The following is a 22,956-nucleotide window of genomic DNA, read 5'->3' as shown; positions in this document are numbered from 1 at the left end:
TTCAAAATTCTGCTGCAAGGCTTTTACTGGGGGTTAACAGAAAGGAGGACATCACACCTGTCCTAGCATCATGCAATGGCTTCCTCTACATTTTAGAACTGACTGTAAAATGTTATTATCCACTTTAGGTCATCCAATGAGCAACTTCATGCTGTTCCCCGGTCCACATTTGTGACCACAGAACATCGTCTCTTCGCTGTCTGGGCCATACATCTGGGGCATTTATATATTTTTTTTCTTTTTGTGCTGCTTATTTTTTGTTGTTGTTTTAATTACTCTGCTTCATTTGGTTTTGTTGTCTGATTAAGCACCCTGTAACATCTGTTTTGAACAGTACTATAAATAAAATGTATCCTTATATTATTATTTGATTCTATTCTCCAAGCAGGTGATGAGCACAAACGAAACCCCCTTTGTGCTTTTTATATTAACTAGCATTTTCAAGACCAACACCTGTGTGGTATCAATCACACAAAACTGCATTAGATTAGATCTTGCCAGACATTCACTGGCGTGCAACTGGAAGCAGCAACAGTATTCTCTTTAGGATTAAGCTGTGTTTAATTTGGCTGCACTGAACAGGACAAGCTGTGGAGCAGACGAAAAGGAGGAGGAGGAGGAGGAGGAGGAGGAGGAGGAGGAGGAGGAGGAGGAGAAAGCAGTGGATAATGAGCTTTGTTAAAGACAGGTAAAACTATGAACCTGTGTTTAACTTTGAGAATTATGGTCCTGGTTGTGTGAAATGAGAAAAACTTGAGGAAATTATTCACTGAGTGGTAATTAAATTCACTATGAAACTTTAAATCGGCTAAATGAATTGCTTTTCTCAATTAGCTTCCCTTGATTCCTTCTTAGAACGGCTTTCAGGATCTTATAATGTGTTTACTTTACCTTTTTGATCAAAATAGTATGTTTTCAGACACTTTTAGAACTGTTTTCTTAAGCCATTGATTCTTTTTTTGGTGATAATTGTGTCTCATAATTGTATATATTCAAACATAAGATTGAATGTTAAACTATGTATTCATATTTTAATTCATGCCCACTTGTGTGTGATTCAGCTTAATCTTACAATTCCTTGATGAGCTTAAACATATGATAATTCTAATAATCAGTAGGGGACATACTTTTGAACAAGGAAAAAGTTGGAACAAATCCAAAAGTAGCAGATGAATAATCGAGACGTTAATAGCTTTGCCAAAGTTGTTATTTACGCTTCAGAGACTTCTTTCTCTTTTACATTATTGGTAATATTTATAATTGACAGTCTGTCAATTAAATTTATTTTCTTTAGTTAGCTTTGTCTGTTGTAAAAGAACATTTAACTTACAGCCTAATTATCTATATATTAGTGTGATGCCAGTGTGACCAGTGTATAAGCATAACATTTCTGTTCGACCTGTTGATTTGTAGGGACGTGGGATTGCAGGGAGTAAACCGGTTTGTCTTTAGTTTTACCTTCAGTGTTTGTTTGTCTTGTACAGTGACATTTGGATAACAAATAGATGAAAAATATCCAGAGCAAATAACATGGTGCACTGCGTTGATAAGCCACTTCCTGAAAGTCACACTATGTCAAAGTCAACAATAAGCATCTCGTTTTCAAGAGTAACTTAAAAGTGTCCTCCGTGTAAACAAACATGTCATATTTACATTCAGTGCTTCTCACCAAAACTCATTGTGTGTATTCTTTAGGTCTAATAAATGTGTTGTATTCATTTGTTTCACCATAAAACACTTGCAATTCAGATTTTTAAAAACATTTGAAATTTTTAATTGTTTTATGTTAACTTTTTTCTCAGTTTTGTGATAAAATACTCCTGAAACTCAGTACTCATGATTACCAGGACCTAATATACATGCTAATAACGTGATTACTAACTAATTACATATGTATGTAAATGTATATACTGCACCCACTGTGTCATTACAACAGGTGCTTTTCAGTGAAATTCATTTTGAAGGAATTCAAAAATTCAAAGGTAAAAAGTAGTGTACTGAGGAACAAAGAAAAAAAATGTGTGCAAAGGCTTTGATACAGTATTTATTGTATTTAAGATTGTAAAGCAACCACAGAGATTTTGTTTGATTGAAATATCATTTAAAAATCATTAAAGGGAGACAAATCACCCTCCAGTAAACGGGCGTATCAGGTAACCCCGCATTGTCTTTGAGATGTATCAGCATGTTCTTCATGTTTTCATTCCTTTCTATTCATAATTATTTTAAAGGGCACCAGCAACTTCAAAGGCCCTGTTGTCGGAAGACGTTGCCTCTCCCTACTGTTGTTTTCTCCAGTCTCCTGCCCAAACTCTTCTTCAACACAAATGGAATCAAATTAATTGCTAAGGAGACTGGCAGCTGGCAGGAAGTGGCTCAGGCAAGAAACAGCTCCCATTAATATGGAACAGATCGCTTACACCAGAGAATTCACAACTATAGAGCGAAGTTATCAGGTAACTGAACAGCTTTACTCTAGAATTTTAATTAGCATGTTCTTCTGTGTATGCATGCATATTTTTCTGGATATATGTGCTTGCATGTCCTCTATAGAGAAGAACAGAATATACAGATACAATAGAATATCAAAGAATCGCCAGCTTTTCTGTCTTTTGCCCGTTTCATTGAGCCTTGAGTTCTGTCTTTGGGAAAACTCCCAGCATGACTTTGTTGACATTTTATTGGGTGGTCAAAGCAGATTCATGCTAAATATTGCAAAGTCCAATATGCCAAGGTCCAATGTAACTGCTAAAGTCCTTATACTAATATAATAATAATTCATAGATATCTCTTATAAATTTAGCTAAATGTAACTTTAAGAGATGTGCCTGTTTTCATGCCGGCATGTTGTGGCAGGCACAATCAGACTGCTTGAAAAGTGTACTTAGGATTCTGTTAGCATCTTACTGTATGATTCACCTAACAAACCATATCAAATCTCTACCCAAGCTCATACAGTGTATACGGTGATTTGCTAGTCATGTTTCAAGTGTCTCCTTTATGTATTCTCTGTTTGCTTGAATAAAAAACGTATTCTATTATTATTAATTGCTGATGTCATTTTGCCAATAAGAGTGACATTAGTTGCATACAGATCACCAGATGGGCTACTTACTTAAAATGTCATAGATAAACACCATTACTTGTACACAAGTAGTTTTAATCATTTAAACGTACAGCGCAGTACATCGCTTCTTCAGGCATCACAAACACTCCCCAGATTCTCTTCACTTTACACTGCATACTTGATGAGAAAACCAGTAATGCACCACAAATATACAGTGCAAAACAACATGCACACATACTTTCACAAACTCACACACAGTAAAGAACTCCTCCTTTCTATGTGCCTGTCATATTGAAATTTAATGAGTAGGTAAAGTCTCTCACAGTTGTCAGCACTGCACCACAACAAAACAATTGTCAAGGATGAGAGAATAAAAATAAATTGCCGGAGAGGAAGGAGAAATAACATTCCAATGTGGTGGAAGATATTGCCACCTGTGCACCTCCCATGGCACAACTGTGATACTGTACAAGTAGATGTGCGCTGTTTCTTGGCACAGTTTTATACAATGTCTGGACAATTCATAACAACCAGTGGTCATTACATGGTGTCACACAGGCTATTTGAACGGGAAACAACACGAATTTCAATTACCTCAGCCTCTCTCATTCTCCATCAGAGGTTAGTTTAGCCAAAGTCAGAGGCAAGGGTACAGTTTAATGCCATAGTCTCTTTCTATTGTGAAGATACCACGCTCATAATCCTGCAGTTGTACAAATTATTCATTATCTAAAGCCGCCGTTATTTTGGCTTCATTGTATTTGAAGTGTAGTTTATCACACTATCGCATTTGGCATGGTAATGCTATGAATTTTTGATTAATTATTTTTACCCCTTCGCAAACTGTTAACATATTTCCACCACTCTTTACTCATTTTACTGTCACAACATGTCCTGCTGATAATCCTTATATCAGTTGTCCACCCACTACCAGCACAGATAAATCCCTTCTCTTTAAAATGTTGTTTATCGCTTATTTTGGGATTTCAGAAAATGGGGAAGAACTGAGATGAATGCGCCCATCAGTGGGGATCACTGCTCATCATATGCCGCAATTTTTCGAATACCTCAGAAGTAAATATTTGTAATTAGTGTCTAATTAACTTACCAGCCAAATGGCTAGTTGACTGGCAGCTAGGTATTTGATGTGATTAGTCAGTGCTACTGTTTTTAAATGCGTCGACACAAATATTTTGATACAGTAAAACAGCTGTCAGGGGAACTCTGACACAATCACTTTATAAACTAAATTTTCTCTCCAGTTGCACATTTAATGAGCCAATCCCACCTACACTTTCCTGCACAACACATATGTATTAATCCACAGCTGAAAGTAGTCCCCAACAAATGCATTATTTCCTCCTTTTTGAGTAATGTTTGCCGAAACTCTTACTGAAGCCTCTTGCAATTTCATATTTGTGATTTAAAAAAATATTTATTATATTTTATAATAAGGGGAAAAATATATAAAGGCTCTATTAGTGTGGTAGGTTTCTAAAACACCTTTAATAGGAAACCCATTGACATTAATTAACTACTTGTTTGTCTGTATATAAATGTTTTCCTGTTGTTGGCCATGTCCAGCCTGAGACCTTTGTCCACTTCCACCTGGAGCAGAAGGACAATGTGGCAAACAATAAAGTCACCAAGGTTAAAAATGGTCTAAGCAGCACGTTAAATCAAATAAAATCAAGGGCAAGCATAACGATTACTCACATTCTGAATCTTCACAATGCCAATATTTTGAATCAATAAATAAAGACAACAAAGCACGAATATTAAAAAAGAAAGGAAAGGAAAAACTCATTCGGAAAGAAACATGGAGGAAAGTGCAGATATTTTCTGTCAGGGAAAGCCAGGGAAATCATCTTCAAGGACAGTCAGGAGAGTGGGCATATAGAGGGGGTAAAAGGAGATCAAATGCTGAGCTTGGGAGATATTAACAAAAAGAAGAGAAAAAAAAACACATTTTCTAACAATATAGCTACTCTGGATGGCATTACTCTGGCCTCCAATCTGGGAGTAATCTTTCATCAGGATTTGTCCTTTAACTCCCACATAAAATAAATTTCCATGACTGCCTTTTTCCATCTACGTAATGTTGCTAAAATCAGGCCCATCCTGTTTATGAATGATGCAGAAAAACTAGTCCACCAATTTGTCACTTCCAGGTTGGATTATTGCATTGGATTATTGGCTTATTATCAGGCTGCCCCAATAAGTCTGTAAAGACTCTCCAGCTGGTCCAGAACGCTGCTGCTCGTGTGCTGATGAGAACTAGGACTGTCTAGTACTGGCTTCTCTTCACTGGCTTCCAGTACTCTTAATGGTCAGGCTCCATCATATCTTAAAGAGCTCATAGTACCGTACTACCCAACTAGAGCACTGTGCTCCAGAATGCAGGCCTACTGGTGGTCCCTAAAGTCCTCAAAAGTAGTGTGAGAGGCAGAGCTTTCAGCTATCAGGCTCCTCTCCTGTGGAATCTCCTTCCAGTTTTGGTTTGGGGGGCAGACACCCTCTTTACATTTAAGAGTGGGCTAAAAACCTTCCTTTTTGATAAAGCCTATAGTTTAGGGCTGGCTCAGGCCTGGGACCAGCCCCTAGTTATGCTGCTATAGGCCTAGACTGCCAGGGGACTCCCCATGATGCACTGGGCTCCTCTCTCCTCATCTTCCTCTCCATCCTTATGCCTCATGTCCCTTTAATGTCTCTTACTAACTTGTTATCTTCCCCGGAGCCTTTCTGAGCTTTTTATCATCTCTCCGGTTCCTGTGGATCCTAGTCATGGTTCTCCTGCTGTGGTTCTCTGGCTTCCCTGAATTGCTGCTGCGGATCGTCAGCTGCCGCCACTTTTTAACAATATTAGTCACGTTGTTATTCATATATTATTACAAGTTATTCACCGTTACCATATTGCTCATTATCAGTCATGTTCCTATTGTCAGTAATATAGTTGAGCCTGGTCTGTTTGAGGTTTCTTCCTGTTAAAGGGGAGTTCTTCCTGCCACTGTTGCCTAATATAATATCTGATGCTTGCTCATGTGGGGATTCTTGAATCCTTAATTTTGAATTCCTGAATCATTGGATCTCTCTCTTAATTAAAGAGTTTGGTCTAGACCTGCTCTTTATGGAAAGCGTCTTGAGATAACGCTGTTATGAATTGGCGCTATATAAATAAAGATTGATTGATTGACTGATTAATTGATTGATAAAGTTAGACTACTGTATTAAAGTAGTTCCAGTAGCTGTCAAGACTATAGTTGCATCCAAACATACCGCTCCACAATGTTTCCTTTGGCTATAACATAATTGTATCTACAGCACCTTAAAAATCAGCCGTCTCTCTCACAGAGCTGAAAAATACCTCAAGGCCACCGCAAGAGAGGAGTGGTCTTTCACCCTTCAACTTCAATCAAAGGTTGTTGAACCAATGAAGCGTTGGAAGAACTTTTGAAGTATTTTCTGAGAGTGTAACAGCAAAGAATTGACCACAGAACACCTGTCATGGTAAATCATCTGGCGTGTAGATCACAAATTCTAGCCAGTGAAGTTTACCTTTCTCCTGAGGATGCTACAGTCTGATACGGTTAGTGTATTGCAAGATGACATCCTCCAGTCTAATCCCAAGAAATTGTTGATGCGTCTGAATATGAAAGCCCCCTGGTGTATAATGTCAGAACAATAGTGTTTGTGCAGTGAAAATGCTGACTGATGGCAAATGATGGCACTAAGTATAGGAAATCTAAAAACTTTCTGCTGCTCAATATGTTCATTTTATTTTATTTTTACATTGCATGTGCATTGGTGTTAAGCGTATCAGATTATTGAAATGCCCTCCTCTCTGGTCTCTCCCAGCAGACTGCTGCACAGACTACAACACACAGTAAATCATTGTGCACATCACTCCTGTGCTTAGACCTTTACATTGGCTCCCTTTAAGCCTCCAGAACTTACTTTAAGATTGCACTTCTGGTTTATAAAGCACAGAATGACCCAGCTCTACAATAGATTTCTCACTTGCTCACTGTTTATCAGCAGCAGACCTCTCTGATCATCTGGTAAGGGAATTTTCGTTGTTCCAAGAATGGAATCAAAATCTGGTGAAGCTGCTTTTAGTCACTCTGCCCTGAAACTGTGGAGCAGCCTGCCAGATGACCTGGGATGTGCTCCTAATCTTATCAATTTAAAGAGTAGGCTCAAAACATTCCTCCTCTGCCAGGCTTTTTTATTAGTTTTCATCCAAAGCCCTTGTGTATGTGTGTGTATAAGTGCATGCATGGCTGTGCACGCTGCTGTTGTTGTTGATAGTGTGTGAATGTGTGTGTGTGTTGGTAGCTGGGAGGAGGGTGGTTTAATCCTCTGTCATGCATTTTGCACTCAGTACTTTACACTGGCGGTGTTGTTTTTCATGTGAGTCGCGCTGTATCGACCTCTGTGTGACTGCACAAGGGCTGGACGAAATAGCTGGGACATTTGAGCATAGAATGTAAGCAAAGTATAGTCCATGTATATAGTACATATAGTACATACTACATGTACAAACCATAATGGAATAGTTTGACATTTTGGGAAATTAATTTATTCGCTTTCTTGCCGAGAGTTAGATAAGAGGATACCACTCACATATTTCACCCTTAAATATGACACACTCGTACAGCCAGTAGCCAATCTGCTTAGCTTTGCATAAAAAAATGGAAATAGGGGAAACAGTCACAGCTCCTCTAAAGGTCACTTATTAACATGCAATATCTCATTTGTGTACAAAAAGTATAAAAATGGCAAGTTGTGATTTAAAAGGGGATACCAGCCAAGAAAAGGAGGTGTGTCCCTCTGCTTCCAGACCTTATGCTAAACTGAACTAATCGGCCACTGGCTGTAGCCCAGAATGTCAAATGATTTCCTTACGGATTCACCAGTCTTGAAACAAACTATGTCATGAAATAGAGCTGTCACTTATTCAAAAGTCAAATGTGGTAAAAAAAAAAAAAGGAAAAAATATTGTTTGACCCATTAAAATTCAAAATTGTCAATGTACAACCGCCTTCAGATGCTGGTCAATAATCTGAAAAGCACCTCTTTTGAAGCATGCAGATTATTTTGTGTCTTGCTGACATTACGTTGGCCTAGCCCTGTAGCCTCTGTATTCAGTGCTATTATTTTTGCTGTTATTGCTTTGGATCGATTTATATGTTGAGGTGTTACAGTTAATTTTGTCCTCTCCCAGTATGTGGGCAGACTGTGCTGCAGGTTTCAAACTGCAGAGGAATTAAAAAGTTATTATCACTACTTTTAGAGAGTCAGCCACTGGAGCTTTGTCGCTGTGAGCACAGACAAATCAATATGCATGGGTGCTCGTACTGCACGCACGCGCGCGCACACACACACACACACACACACACACACACACACACACACACCATATGGCCATATATCGTGAACAGCATCATAGGCACTTTGTCTCGCCACCATACAACTAACTTAATTTTTTGATAGCTGAAGTTATAAACAGTATTCATCATACACTGTATTTACATAAATGCACATAAAATGAAGTGTTTGGATGACGGGGGGGGGGGGGGGGGGGGGGGGTTCACATTTATGATTCACAAATAGAATTGAATGAATTATACTTCTTAAATGACGAAGGAGAAAGTTAACATTAATTTACTTTTTGAGAAATGTTGATGCAGTTTTAAAGATCAAATAGAAAGATAAACAAAGAACCAAAACATTGAGTGTTGCTCTACCTGTACCTGACTATTCATATTTTTTAGCTGACGTAGGAATGCTGATGGATGATAAGGATGGCGAGGCAAGACTAAAAATGTTTTTGGAAACATCTGCTGGGTCATGATTGATTCCCAGGATCAGCATAGCCATAATGAGAGCCCTTCCATCTCCTCTCTGACTGATTTATACAAACCTGTCAAACGCTTCCTTCCTGGCCAGTGCTAATTTAAAACAGATGGCATCACCCCTTTTTGGCAGGTGCCTTGGAACAAGCCGAGCAATTAAACAAGTGAAAGTATGTATACATTATAATGGTCCGCTGGGATCGTTTTTGTCCTCACAAGGACCCATTGATTACTTGTCAAATGACAGCAGAGGATGTACAGTAGATGTCTAGAGGTCATCTAATAAGAGAGAGAGAGCTCATCAGGTGAAGCAGCAATCTTTCCTGGAAATTTACAGTACAGCAGAACGATCTCTACTCTTGGATTTATTCTCTTTAAAAGGCATCAGACAAAATATTTAAAGGTGATTGAATCACGCTCATATTTGAATTAATTGGCAGGTGTAACAAAATCAAAAAAGAACCACAGTGCATGATTAAAAGACTACCTTCTAATGACAGAGCTTAAAGATGCCAAAAGATTCAAATACAAAGCAGTTTCACAGAACTGAAATCAATTTTATGAAGTTTTCAGTCACAGTAAACCTAAAAGAATAACTGAAGAGTCAGGACAAGTTTGAAAACATTCACTTCTGTGGCGTAATTATCACTAATTAAGTCATGAGGGAAAGAAAATCACTTTGAACATTATCTCTTTTTTAACATAAAAGTCTATGCAAGCACTATGCCATTAGGAAATGCACAGATAAAGGCACTTGAGCAGTCAGCAAGACGCCTAACAGAGTCTGCCAGTATCTCCCTCTGGGTGCAAGCTATCTTGTAGTGCTGCAGCCAAAGCTGTGTGATTGAGCAGGGCGGCTCAATGAATGCAGATATATTTACTCAGAGTGTTGCTCTGGGAAACATCAATCCAAAAGGCATCGTTCCTCCAAAGTTGGGGAATCATTGATCCACAAAACGTGCTAAATGATTTAGGAGTAAGCATTTCTTCAGCAGCACTTATGGACCAGCCAAAGGGCAAAGCTTGTAAGGAAGGAGAAACTAAGTTTACATACTGTATGTTTGAGAGAGAAAAAAAGTGAACATGCTCTACCAGCTGGAAAACAGAGACAGAAAAAAATGTTTGCTGTAGATCATCATACTGTCAGTATCATTTATAGCCTCATGGCAAAACTGCCTCACATCACCTTGTGTGACCCCCAAGTCAAAATTATGGTATTAGCTCAACATGATAATGAACACATTCTTATGAAAAGGGGTCATGTATGGGCTGCTTTAGGCTGAAGGACTGAAATAGAAATATCTGCATCTACGCTATATTCATCAGCAGAGGACTGAAAATCAATATGAACAACATACTGAATCTACAACAGAGTTTCTTTTGTTTTATTGTCTATATGGTGTTGAGGGCACTTAAACTGATTATTTGGCGTATTTAAATGCTGCGTGACAGGACAGGAACACATCTCAGCAGCCGTCCTAGATGCATGAGCTGTTGTGTTGCAGCCAGCTGACTGATACGTGTGCTCCAGTATTTCAGGTGAGCAGTTTACTGTCTGGCAGATATTCTGTGTTCAAGTGATTCAAATTGGCTCAGCAGAAACAGATGAGCTTGGCCGCTTGTTGTGTCTTGCTGACATGTTGTGTGTAGTGCTGAACGTTTTCATTTGTGCAAATATTATCCTGTAAATTGCAGGGGGTATTTTTTGTCCCAGCGCACCAAACTAACCGTCTATTTAAGTGCTGTGATATGCGTGGTGTCAAACATATTAATGCAGTACAGCCTATGTCATTTTGTTCATCCAATGTTACTTTGGCGAGGATAATTGTTTTATTAACACAAATAAAATTAGAGAGATTGGTTGACTGAGCAATAGGCTGGTTTATTGTCACATTCAAAGGTAAAACACATATCACTTTGTCAACAGGTGGATGTCTTTCATCTTTCTATAAGTCATCTGCTTCATTGGAACTACCAATGATAACTGAAACATACTTCACAGTTTTTTTTATTGAGTTATTGGTTGGTCCTCTCTTGTAAAAAATGATTGTTGTTCTTCTATAAAACATTGCGCGATGTTCTGTAGTGTAACCCATAAGCTGTTACTACTACTACAGAGTGTTACTGCCCCCTACAGTAGATACCACATAGCTAATTTTGAATGGAAAAATGGCATCACACCAAAACACACTTCACATGTTCAACAGTCACAACAGACTAAACAAAATAATGCGCCAAAGCTTTAACAAACTCTTAACAGTTGATAATAAGACAAGCTGATAGTAGGGAGAGCAGTTTTGCAGATGTACGGCATGTATGTATACGCAGGTAAACCTTTACGTACTGTAGGCTGATTTTACTCACAATTAAAGGGACACTGTATAGATTTTACACATGATGATCAGCTTACATGTCATAAGGAGTGTTACTCAGCCAGTGAAAACAGTTGTATAACATCTTATCTCAGTGGCTTTGGAAATTCATTATAGAAAGCTGCTGGAAACTTGAAAGTTAAGGACATTTATCAGGCTGCCTGGGTCTAATGAAAGAGCTGCATATCATGTTGCATTATGGAAGGTGTAAGATTCAGTGTTTTTAGAGCCTCGCCCATGCCAGGGAATAAAAGTTAGGATCACTAAGCATCTGCTGCCTTGATTTTGACCACCAAAAAAAAAAATAAAAATCTGTTATGAGTTCATCAGCTTTCTCAAAACGCATTACTAAATCACTGGAGTATCCTTGTAAGAACACTGAGTTCTTACACTTAATTAGAACAACTTCAAAAATGTTTCTATTTTCTTTCCTGGTTGAACTACTGTGAAAATAAATTGAGTATTGGCAACACAACCACAACGCTAAGATGTTGTGGGTGCCAGCCTCTCAAAACTTCTTTCTGATATATGTTTTTTGTCCTTTGTACACTGTCAAGCACCACATAAGCAAAGACACCAGATCAAATGGAAGGCACGCAGCCTTTGAGGACATAGCCCTTGTTCTTTTCCTCATCAAAGTTAATGCCCTTGACGAGTTTAAATGCAGTAATGATTTGACACATGCAGCCAGAAGCTCTTGCTGTATTTCATCTAGATTAACAAAAACTCTAACATTACTTAATAAAGCCACAATCAATGCAAATGAACTCTTTAGTTCTGTTATGCAATTTTCTTCTGCAAAAATTAACACAGCAATGCACAGTAATAGAAACAGTAACAATAATGGTTATAATGGTTAATTTGCAGGATAATAAAGTCTACATGAAGCGACACTTCAGCACTTTGCTCAGCAGTTCTCGTGCATCAATTCTCATTTTCCACACAGGTAATCTGCTAAATCAGTTTAGTTAACTAGCCTCATGAGGAGCTGTAAACCTACAAAAAAAAAAGAATATCAGCTCTCAAACGTTCCAGTATCTTCAGAGGTTGCACACATGACAACATTCAATAATTTATGAATAACCTTAATGTGTAAACCATAATCATAGTGAGAAGCGAACAACACGACAAGATGTCTTCAAAAAAGCCAGTACATCCCTTTCGGTTTCAGCAAGCCGGATTTCTCTTCCAGCTAAGTTGTTATGCAAGTGTTCAGCTCAGACACTTTCTCATTCACAATTCATGCTCATCGCTCGTACACCCACATACCAAAGCCTCTCCACTGCCTCCCTTTTTTTTTTCCTCCTCTGCACCCCCAAACTGTAATTTTGAGTCCCACAACACAAAATATGTCTTCATCGTTCAGTTTCGCTCTCCGCTAATGGCTTGTGCCTCCTGTTATGTGTGAAGCTCCATGTCACATCCAGGGCAGGGTGTCATTTATTCAGCAGAGTACATTTTATGTGCTCCTTGCAACATTTTTCTTCTCGTCTCGTCCTCTCCAAAACGGGAACAAGGAAGTCAGAATGCTGCCATGCTTGTCAACATATTATAGTTGGGTGAGTGGAACAAATGTTAGCAATGCGTGAGATATAGTCCAGTGTTGTACAGCCAATCTTGTATAATGGTTATCTAATCAGAGTATTGCTCTCTAGTCACTGTCTGATTGCCTTCAAATTGCTTTAGTCTCCAGCAGAGTGTCTTGCAGAACACAGTATGTACAATTTGAATGCCATTATTTAGATGTGGGCACCCAGGGCAGCAGAAGTGATATCCTTATTAATGCCCCTATCCGATGTCAGCATTTTAGTCTGTTCCCACACATTGGCAGTCAACAAACTGTAAAGTGAAACAGAACCTCCGCACTGTGAGAGGCAAATTAAAACGCAGTATGAGTGGTAGCCAGCCATCCTAATTAGCCCATTTTGTTTAACACGCCTGAAAACGATGCTCGCATTTTGCTTTTGTGGTGTAAATGCAACATTTCAGAGGGGGAATATCCAGAAAATCTCAACATCTGGCGAGTCAGGCTGGGTCAACACTGTTGTTACACAGGAGAGAAGTTTTGTTGTCTCTCAGGAAACGGTGGGAAAACACACCACAAAGACAGCTTGAAGACCAAGAGATGTACCTCGGAGAATAGGAGTGGTCTTTTGATGTTGGTGTGAAAAGGTGCAGAGATAATAATCCACTATGGGACTTAGGGGCAGCTAAACATTTTCTCTGACATTATTATGATATTATAAGTGCAAGATGATGGGCAGAGCAGAAGCTGAAAAACCATGTTCTTAAGATCAGTCAGTTTTGCAACAATATATAAAAGAGACAGTAATGACAGTGTTGTATTTCACAGTGAATGCAAAATTACATGTATGAGAGTCAATTTCTGTTAAGAAAAGAATGGAAATGAAAAGTAAGGCATAATAGAAATGAAAATGTTTTCATGGTTCCTTCTCAAAAAGAGCAAAAACAAAAGTCAGTTATTGCTGCTACAAACCAAGCTGTCCAGTCTCACGCAGCCCTTTTTGCAGTTTACCTTGATACAGTCCTTTTATTTTCCCTTTTGCAAAAGAAAAGGCTTTGATGACTGTGAGCAACGATGACTGATGACTTTGGCAAATGTGAGCCTATCTCGGGTTGAGAGTTTGGCTGGATTTGCCGGAGAATTTACTTCCTCAAATGCCCAAATAGCAATGTTAGTGCTATTACTGTAGGCTCTAATCTAGTTAGCCAGACATGGTCATGCTTGCACCTTATGTTAGTACTATTAAATCCTTTCCCTAAATATTTACTGTTATTGGCTTTTCAACGAGTACTACCATGAACTGTCTGAATATTTAGAGAAATCCAAAGCTTGACAAACCTGCCACGCTTACTTACACATGTTGAAATACAGGCACGTGTGGCAGATAGCCAGTTCTGGCATTCTAGTTCAAAATTCTGAGATTGTTACTCAAAAACCTATGAGATTCTAAATCAAAATTATGATAAAAAGAGTGAATTATGAAATACTAAGTCCAATTAACATCGATATATACACATTTTGAAAAAATACATATTTTCAACATACAAGTGTCTTTTTATTTTCTTCAGAAATAACTTTTCATTTCTATATTTCTCCTCTCAGGCAGCAAAAGATCTGAAATAAATAGGCTTAAACCAGACAGTTTCTGACCTCAGACACTTTAACACACACACACACACACACACACATTGCAAGCACCTGGGTGCTTCTCATCACTTATATTTTCATTAATTTGTCCAGAGATGTCCCAAGGCTGCTATGGCTGTATTGACTGATCCCCAGGCTGCGACCTTTAAGTCAGACCTGCAGCACTAATTAATCTTAGCAGAGTGATACATACGGAGGTTGAACCAACACATAACACAGGCAACCCTCCTCCTAGCAGACAAATACGTCTCTCACCAGGGGAAAAACCGCTGAAACCTTATATACATATTCCAACAGCAAATGTATGAAAGTAATACTCCCTGAGCCGAGAGCTGTAAGGAGCGGTTGAACTGATAATAAAGATTTAAATAAATGTCGAGGAGAACCTGTGCTCTATCTTTTGGATATAATATCTCTGGGAACAGTTGGAAGAGAAATTCATGAGACAAATATTTGCACCAAAAGATAAAAGTAAAGAGCCGGGGATTTGAGTCCTACACCTCGCTGAGCACTGCTGGTTTGGTATTTCCCAGCTGGATGAAAGCAGAATTTAGTGGACACATAGATTATTCATCTGTGACTCTAGGACAACCACTTACAGCCGTATATGTAGAGGCCAGAATGTAAAACTGACTACAACTGACTGACAACTTACTGATGTAAAACTGACATGTTATTGGAATGAATTATTTTTGACAGCACAATTTGATTATTTATTTATTTATTTATTTAGTTTCCTTTTTCATTTATGGACCAGGATTGGCAGGAAAAATAGCATTCACCCAATTCCATTTTTGATGTGATCTGGGGATTCTTAAGTGAGTGTGAGTGATGGACTTAAAACACGGATGAATAACTGATGGATGGAAAACAGCTGAAAATGAAACGAAAAGCTCCCAGCTCGTCTCGCTCCCCCCTCCCACGCTGGCTTGTTGTCCTCTCTGCTTCAAATGCAGCAAAGCATTTTCAATGAGTTACCATAGAGATGATTATTGCAGTTGCTGTTGTGAAAAATTTGGCTCAAAACCTCAGGGACAGTACCGGCATGGCAGATATGCAGAGCAAAGAAAAAAAAAGATAGATAAACAGACATGCTTGAGAGAGACTATGTGGAGGTTTTCTAAGGTCAAAAACATCAAGAACAGCCGGTACACCGTCTACAAGAAAAAAAGAACAAATATTAATATTAATTTTGCTTTTCATTTTGGAGAATGTTCATCTTTCAAGTAGAAATGTATATTTATTTTACAAGAAGCTACATCAAATAAAAGTAACCAGCCGAGGGTCATGTCAGGCCTTGGAGGGCTTGTTACTACTTTTGTCCAGGTGCCCTTGAGTAACACACTTAACTCGGCTGCTCCACTGGAGCCGCTCACTGGTCAACAGCTGAAGACTGCGGCTGCACTGAGCTGCTCCCAGGCGTGAATGTGTGCAACTGTACCATGAATGTTAAGCAGGGTGTAGCTGGAATACAGCATGGATGCTCAGCAGACTTTCCAAGATAAATAAAAGTACCAAAGAAATAAGAATGCAAAGAAACAGCAATGTCACCTTTGTCTGGTGTTTGAGGCCTAGACATTGGCCCTATAATATAAAGAAGTATGTGGCTACTGAGGAATTCAGAGAGGTCTGTGGCTGCAGCAAGCAGATTTGTGTTATAGCCATGGCTGCAACAACCTGCTTAAGGGCTGCTGGGCCATCTCGAACTCCCCGTTTCTCCCTCTTATTCATTATTGCAGAAGATAACACGGTGTCAGGTTTGCTGTGTGGTTATTTGATTAAAAACAAATAAGGAAGGCCCAAAAGAAATAGTCTAACATTTTGGGGAATATGCTTAGTCTGTGACTAAAAACTCTGTGATATAAATCACATTGTCTTTAGATGTTACAGAGTGTCAGACTTTAGTCTTTTAAAAGTCTCTCAAAAGTATTTTCAATGTCTTCTGGTGTATGGAAGACGATGAGAAGATTGATACTTTTACGCCTGTTTATGATGTGTGGAGGTGGTTATCCTAGTTTAGTATAAGGATTACAATCAGCAGGCTCTCTGCAAGAGAATTATGGTTATCAACACCTCTAAAGCTCAGTAATCAACATTTTGACAGTAGAAACAACAATTTGTAATCTTGTCAAACAATTGCAAACAGTTGCATCTACTTTGTTCATCCTTTTGTTTGCTTTAAAACTTGATTTTGACGCAGAACTTTAAGACCAAGGAAAAAAGCAGGACACAGCTTAAGGCCTGCTGTTATTGTCTATTTTTGTACTCCCAAATAAAGTTACAGCTAATAAAATTACCATAAACCAATTGCCACACAGTGAATTAGGGTGTTTTGGGAGCCCCTCAGGGTCTCAGGCCAGTTGCCTGCTTTGCCCACTTGGTAACCCAGATTTGGTTAGAGCAAAAAGAAGGAAGACGTAGAGTGAGAGACTGGAGTGAGGGGGCAACAACTCTGCTTTATCTAATTATTTGAATTTTAGGAGCTTTTTCCCCTGAGACACACACACACACACACACACAACGTTCACGACCAAACCGCATTTTTTGAGCCTAGATGGCTGCTTCATTTATTTCTCAGGTGTACTTCACCAGGAGGCCGAGGTGTTTTAAGACTCCCTGGAGGGTTTAAGACCAATGCAATTCTCCCATTTTCTTCCTTTTGCTAGCATCGAACCTGTGACCTTCAAATCACAGGAGATTCTCTCTCAGCCTTTTTCCAAAGTGTTGTTATACAGGAGCTGTTTCCTCCTTGGATTTTTGTCTACCTATCAACTTGCCCGCCGAGACTCCCTAACGTACCTGCACCAGCACTAAATTTGATAATGGCAAAACATAGAGAAAAGCTTAAATTGTGTTAAGTCTAACATTACTGGATCTGTTGTGTTCACTCGGGGTATGATGGATAGGCAGCAGTGGGGAGGTACTCCACAGCAATCTGCTATAAGGGACTGAATGAGCTGCAGAAGGAGATCACCTTTCTGATGAGACTCTGGGCTGTTAGGAAGCCATAATGTGCCAAACTGCGATGTTTTTCAATTTTCCTCTCATCAAAAGTACAGGTAAACTTACGTCTGTGCTGTGAGGAACTCCATGGCTGAGATCAATACATCAATCAAGAGACATTGCCGTCTTGATGCAGCTCTTAAAGGTAATTGTCCTCTTTCACTCATCCGTTGAGTGAAATATAAGTCACAATATCTTTATCATCATTGGAGTTGTGTTTATGAAGGTCCAGAAGGGGCTCTGCAGAGGACAGCAGGTGAAATGACCGAGCTCGGCAATAAATGTCCACAAAACGGCAACAAGTGGATCAATAAAATCACGACAAAGACGAAAAGCATGTCTGCAGAAGTTCAACGGGGCAATTTGAGGTTGTGGCTTTTTTTCGTTTATGTCTTTAAAGCTGAAGAATTAATTCACTTTATAATGTCCTTCATGTTCTACAGCATCTGAAATCCTAAGGCATCGCCTGGAGCTGCGAATCATGACATGTAATGAGATACATCCATCCTCCAGCTGCAGACAAACAAGCCAGTGCATAAACTGAACTTTGAATTAACATTAAAGTATGAGAGGAACTTTCATTCACATTCATTATACATTCCTCTGTACCCTCAGTGTAATGCATGTAAGCTTCTGTAGCATATCTCTAAGACATGAACAGTATGAGTAGTCCTGTGTAACCAGGCTCATGCTTTTGTGTTTTTGCACCACTGGAAGAGAAAAAAAAAAAACATGTTGCATGAATAAACATGATGGGACAGTGCAATATTGCAGGCAGACTGTTCACGAGATGATACCAAGGCACACATGACAAGAACGGCAATGATACTGCCACGGCCTGGTTTCTAGGTTATCATATTTTTTGTCAGTCTTGTTCCTATTTTTGCAAACACATTTGTGGCTGACAAGTGAACTAAAGGCCACCCGTGTTCAAATCACAAAATATACCCCTGCACATCAAAACCCATCTCTGCTCAGGATTAGCCCACACTGCTGTCCTTCCCACTGGGAGGAATCCTGATGAGGAGCTGCCGCACCGACTGGTCGGACATGATAACCCAGCATGTGAGCTCACCATTACAGTCATTATATGGCCACCAACGGAGGTGCATGCAAAGTCATCCCCCTCTTTTCAAGTCCATACCTTTTCTCAGCTGCAAGGTAAAATCACAATGCCACTTTGTAATGAGACGTTCTTTACGAGGGTTGTACCTAATGCCTTTTCCCCATTTACTGATGCTTTATAGAAGAGTTAAAAGCCAATAATTTAAGTTTATCTGCACTTTCATCAAGGCAATTCACAATACTTTGTTTCTTATTTTGTCATGACTATTAAATGTTATACAGAAATATAATTTGAAGCCTAGTTTTCAGGGACCTTAGGTGAAAACTAAAACATTTTACAGCTTTACATTTGCAGCTTCTGTTTTATTTCTGTCAGTAATCATTACGCCAAAGCAATTGCTGAGATCTCAGAGTGCTGCGGCAGTGACCCGAATCTCAGAAATGACTTGCAAAATGATCATAACAATAATAATACAGATTGTGGAAACCATGAAAATAAAATCCTAGTAGTGAACTTTCCTCAAAAGCAAACTTAGTCACTTTAAAACTATATAAAACGATATAACGAGTTAACTAGTGAGCTTCAGCCTCTTGTACTAGTAGGTATAGTTTCTTTTAAGCTGAAAACAGAAGCAGGCTAGCTGTTCCCCCATTTCCAGTCTTTGTGCTAAGCTAGCTAAGCTAAAGCTAAGTGACTGCTGGTTGTAACCTTGTATTTCAGTTCAATTCAATTCAATTTTATTTGTATAGCCCAATATCACAACAGAGTGTCTCATAGTGCTTTACAAAGTTCACTGAAATAAACAAGTGTAAGCGAACAAACAATCTAATAAAGAGTCCAGCAGTCGATGAGGCCAATGGATCAGTCCGAGGCATCACCTGCCCTTTATGACCCTCCTTCTTCGGGAAGGAAAAGTATTTACTAATAAGATATGACAGAAAGTGAATAAGCGTATTCTCAAAAATGTCAAACTACACCTTTAAGTTTTGTGAATGGCTTCTAACAATTCTACAGAATCACATAAGTCATTAATAAAGCATTGGTTACAACTTAGAAATCATAGGGTGTCTTGTTAGAAATAAAAAAAACCCCATAAAACTCAAGCAAGATTGCTTTTGTGAATTATTTTAGAAAACCAAACACAAGGCTGCCTTATTCACTCTTGTCATTGAATAAATGCCTGTAACATGAATGAATTTATCAAAATGGAGCAGCCTGCTCTGTGTGTGAAGCATTGTCTTGTGTCTTTCTATCATCATAAGCCAGACAAATAAAACCTTTCCTGTCTGAAGAAGAAACCAATCCACAGCTGAGTTGAGAAAAGAATGGGGCTCTGTTCCAAGATCCCTATACATCCACGCCTCTGTCCTCATCCTTGCCCTCAATTCCCAAAGCAATCTAAAGTCAGTGGTTCTATTAAAACAATACTGCCTCATGCAAATTGCTACTGTCAAGCCCCTTGGTTTTATTTCTCATCCTTACTGCTGCTCTCCAATGCTTTAATGGAGATTGTGCCAACCAGACTTCGCAGCCTCAGGTAGGATCAATGGTATCAATGAAACAATCTGACAATGATCGCCGGCACTCTCAGGATAAAAAGAGCAATATGTGACAGTGAATGGATGAGCACCTCATTGAGGGCCGCTGCCAACAAACCAGGTAATTAAAAAGAGGAGCAACAAATCTAACCTGCACCTGTACGGCTTCCAGATCGCGCAACTTTTTGGTTAAGCTACTTTAATTGACAGATGGCAGCTTGTGCTATTGTAACATTTCACTGGTGATGTTAATGACCTGCCGCACACAGCATGTTGGCGCCTACTCATCCCTGAACGGTGTGGAAATTTAGAAAAAAAAAAGAAGCTCTTACCTCATAACGTAAGATTTGCCTTATCTGTTTCATTAGCAACTATTTAATTAAATGACTGATTTACATGCTGGGCACTCTGGCACTGTTCAGCTTCTCCTCACATACATTAGTCATAAGGTGTTGCAGTGTGTGCAAGGGCACTTGCAGGGTACCCTGTTGAGTTCATTAAGACTGCCGTCTGCTCGGAGGAATATCCCTGTTTCTTTAAGTCAGACGGTTGACTTGGCTGAAGTCTGCACTCTCTAGGTAATGAGACCTTTGCTGTGGGTCTGCGTGAGTCTAAGTCAGCCATTCATGGGCTTTTGAAGAAAGTGAACGCGTTGGTTTGGGAGAATAGACTGTCAACTCCACCTCTCTCCAGTTCTTTGCACCAAAAACGATGGCATCGAAACTGAATACACGTATCATCAGCGCTGCTTTGTTACTGAAGGTGAAGGTTGAAAGTGGTGATGAGAATTTTGTTTCGAAAAGCAACTCTCAGATCTTGAAACTGAGTGCTCTCAAATCCTGACCAATTAATTTTTACTCACACCTATAAAAACGATTCATCACGAGCACAAACTTTATTCTTTTTACGGTGGACACTTAAATGTTTATTTGTGGGTCCTCAAATCAAAACAAATCTTTTGTAAGTTGTTTTAATGTTCTGCAGATGTGAGTTGCTCCTCCATTATCTATTGGAATTACATTGCGGGAAAACAGGATCCAACAGTGCACTGTGGCTACAACTGATTATTTTATCAATAAAATGCCAAAAAATGGTGAAAAACGTTGCTCAGTGTTTCCCAAAGCCAAAGATGACGTCCCAAATGTCTCGTTTTGTCCACAATCCAAACATATGTAGTTTGCTAGAGTTTGATAAAGAAGATACCAGAAAATTCTAATTCAAGAGGGTGTAACTTTTAAAAATTACTCAAAGCAATTTTAAAATAGTTGGCAATTGATCTAATCATTGACAACTAACTGATTAATCATTGCAGCTGTACAGTGCAATACAAGCTCACTATATACTCACCAACTGCTTAATAACATTATTAAGGACTGAATTGGAACATCCGCTCATCATATCCTGTACGGTATTCACAAACATTTATACACCAAGTGGTGCATTTTAAGAACATTTTGGCTAATAACAGCCCTCAGGAATTTACTGCAGTCATTATTTGATTTAGCTAAGTGAGGAATCACCTACTGTTGGACGCATCAAGTCAGTCATCAACAATAATGTGATAATTCAGTTAAACCTTGATTTCTTAACGGGTCAAAATGACTCATTTTATGTGGCTCCTGGTTAGATGAAAAGCAAGAAAGAAGAAAGAAAACGATTCACTTTTGTAGTTGGCTTCACATGGTGCACCTTCAAACCAACTTAATTTTTTAATGAAACTTACTCCACTGACATCTGTCTCTTTTCCAGCGTGTTTGGTGACAGTTTTATTTATTTTTTAACTTCCAATTAATTGCGCTAAAGTTGTATAAAGTCAAAAAACTAACTAAGCTAAATACCACCAGAAGGCAAACTATGGCCTCCTTTACATCTTACATACAAGTCAAACCAAAGCAGGCTACAGCTTGCCAACTTCAGTGCAAGAAGGAACTTCTGAGCCTCTAAACAAATAAGCTTTCTGTTCCGCTGTCAGTCATTATGTTAATTCGCTAATGCAGATTAAAAAGTAATTGTTAACAATGTGTACACAGAATAATCTGCCTTGGCTGACTGCTGTGGAGCAGATAAGAATAGGCTGTAGAGATGTCCAGTGTGGGGCATTATATGCTTCATTACACATGTTTATTTAAAAAAGATTCAGTAGGAGCAGAACCAGCTGTAACCCTACCCCCCCCGCCCCTTTCATTTTCCTCCTCTCACCTTGTGTGCAGTAATGAGGCATTAATTTAACCTGTAGGTTTTTCATGGAACTTGGATATTCGTCTTAATTCGAGGCTAACCTGAAAGTTCTTACTGCTGTGAGGCCCGATAAAATACACTGAATGAATAATGACAAGACAAAGCCCAATTGTTGGGAGCTGAAAAAAGCAACTGTCAATGGTAGCGCTTACACCTCCCTGGCATTGTGCTCTCAGGACTGTACAGCATTTCATTTCAAAGAGTCATCAGGATGGGGATAAAATTCTTGCCAAATGGCAGACAGATAATGGGGTCAATAAGTTTTTCTGAGACACATTTTTATATCATCAACTCCTGTCTGACTGCAAACTCTTCCTCTTTTGTACTGCAGTTTACACTCCTGAGGTGGTTAAATAAAAGCGGATGGTGTAACACAATTACTAAGCTACAACAGCTTCCGCCATTTTAGTCTTTGCAGGTCTCAAAGATCAGCATCGACAAGACCGCTTGCTAACAGCATGAATTTGCGTGTCAAAAATCACCAAAGATTAATTAATTTCAATGAAATCTCAGGCAAAATGTTTGTCGTTTTAAATGCTGGCATGACCAGGCTTTAGAGTGATTCATCTACTATTTAAAATTGTTGCCAGTTGCTTATCTTTTGATTGACTAATTGACTTGTCTATTCATCCTCTCTCTCTCTCT

This window comes from Pempheris klunzingeri, chromosome 3 (genome assembly GCF_042242105.1).
Source record: "Pempheris klunzingeri isolate RE-2024b chromosome 3, fPemKlu1.hap1, whole genome shotgun sequence".
Lineage (NCBI taxonomy): Eukaryota > Metazoa > Chordata > Actinopteri > Acropomatiformes > Pempheridae > Pempheris > Pempheris klunzingeri.
This window is presented reverse-complemented; position numbering follows the sequence as displayed.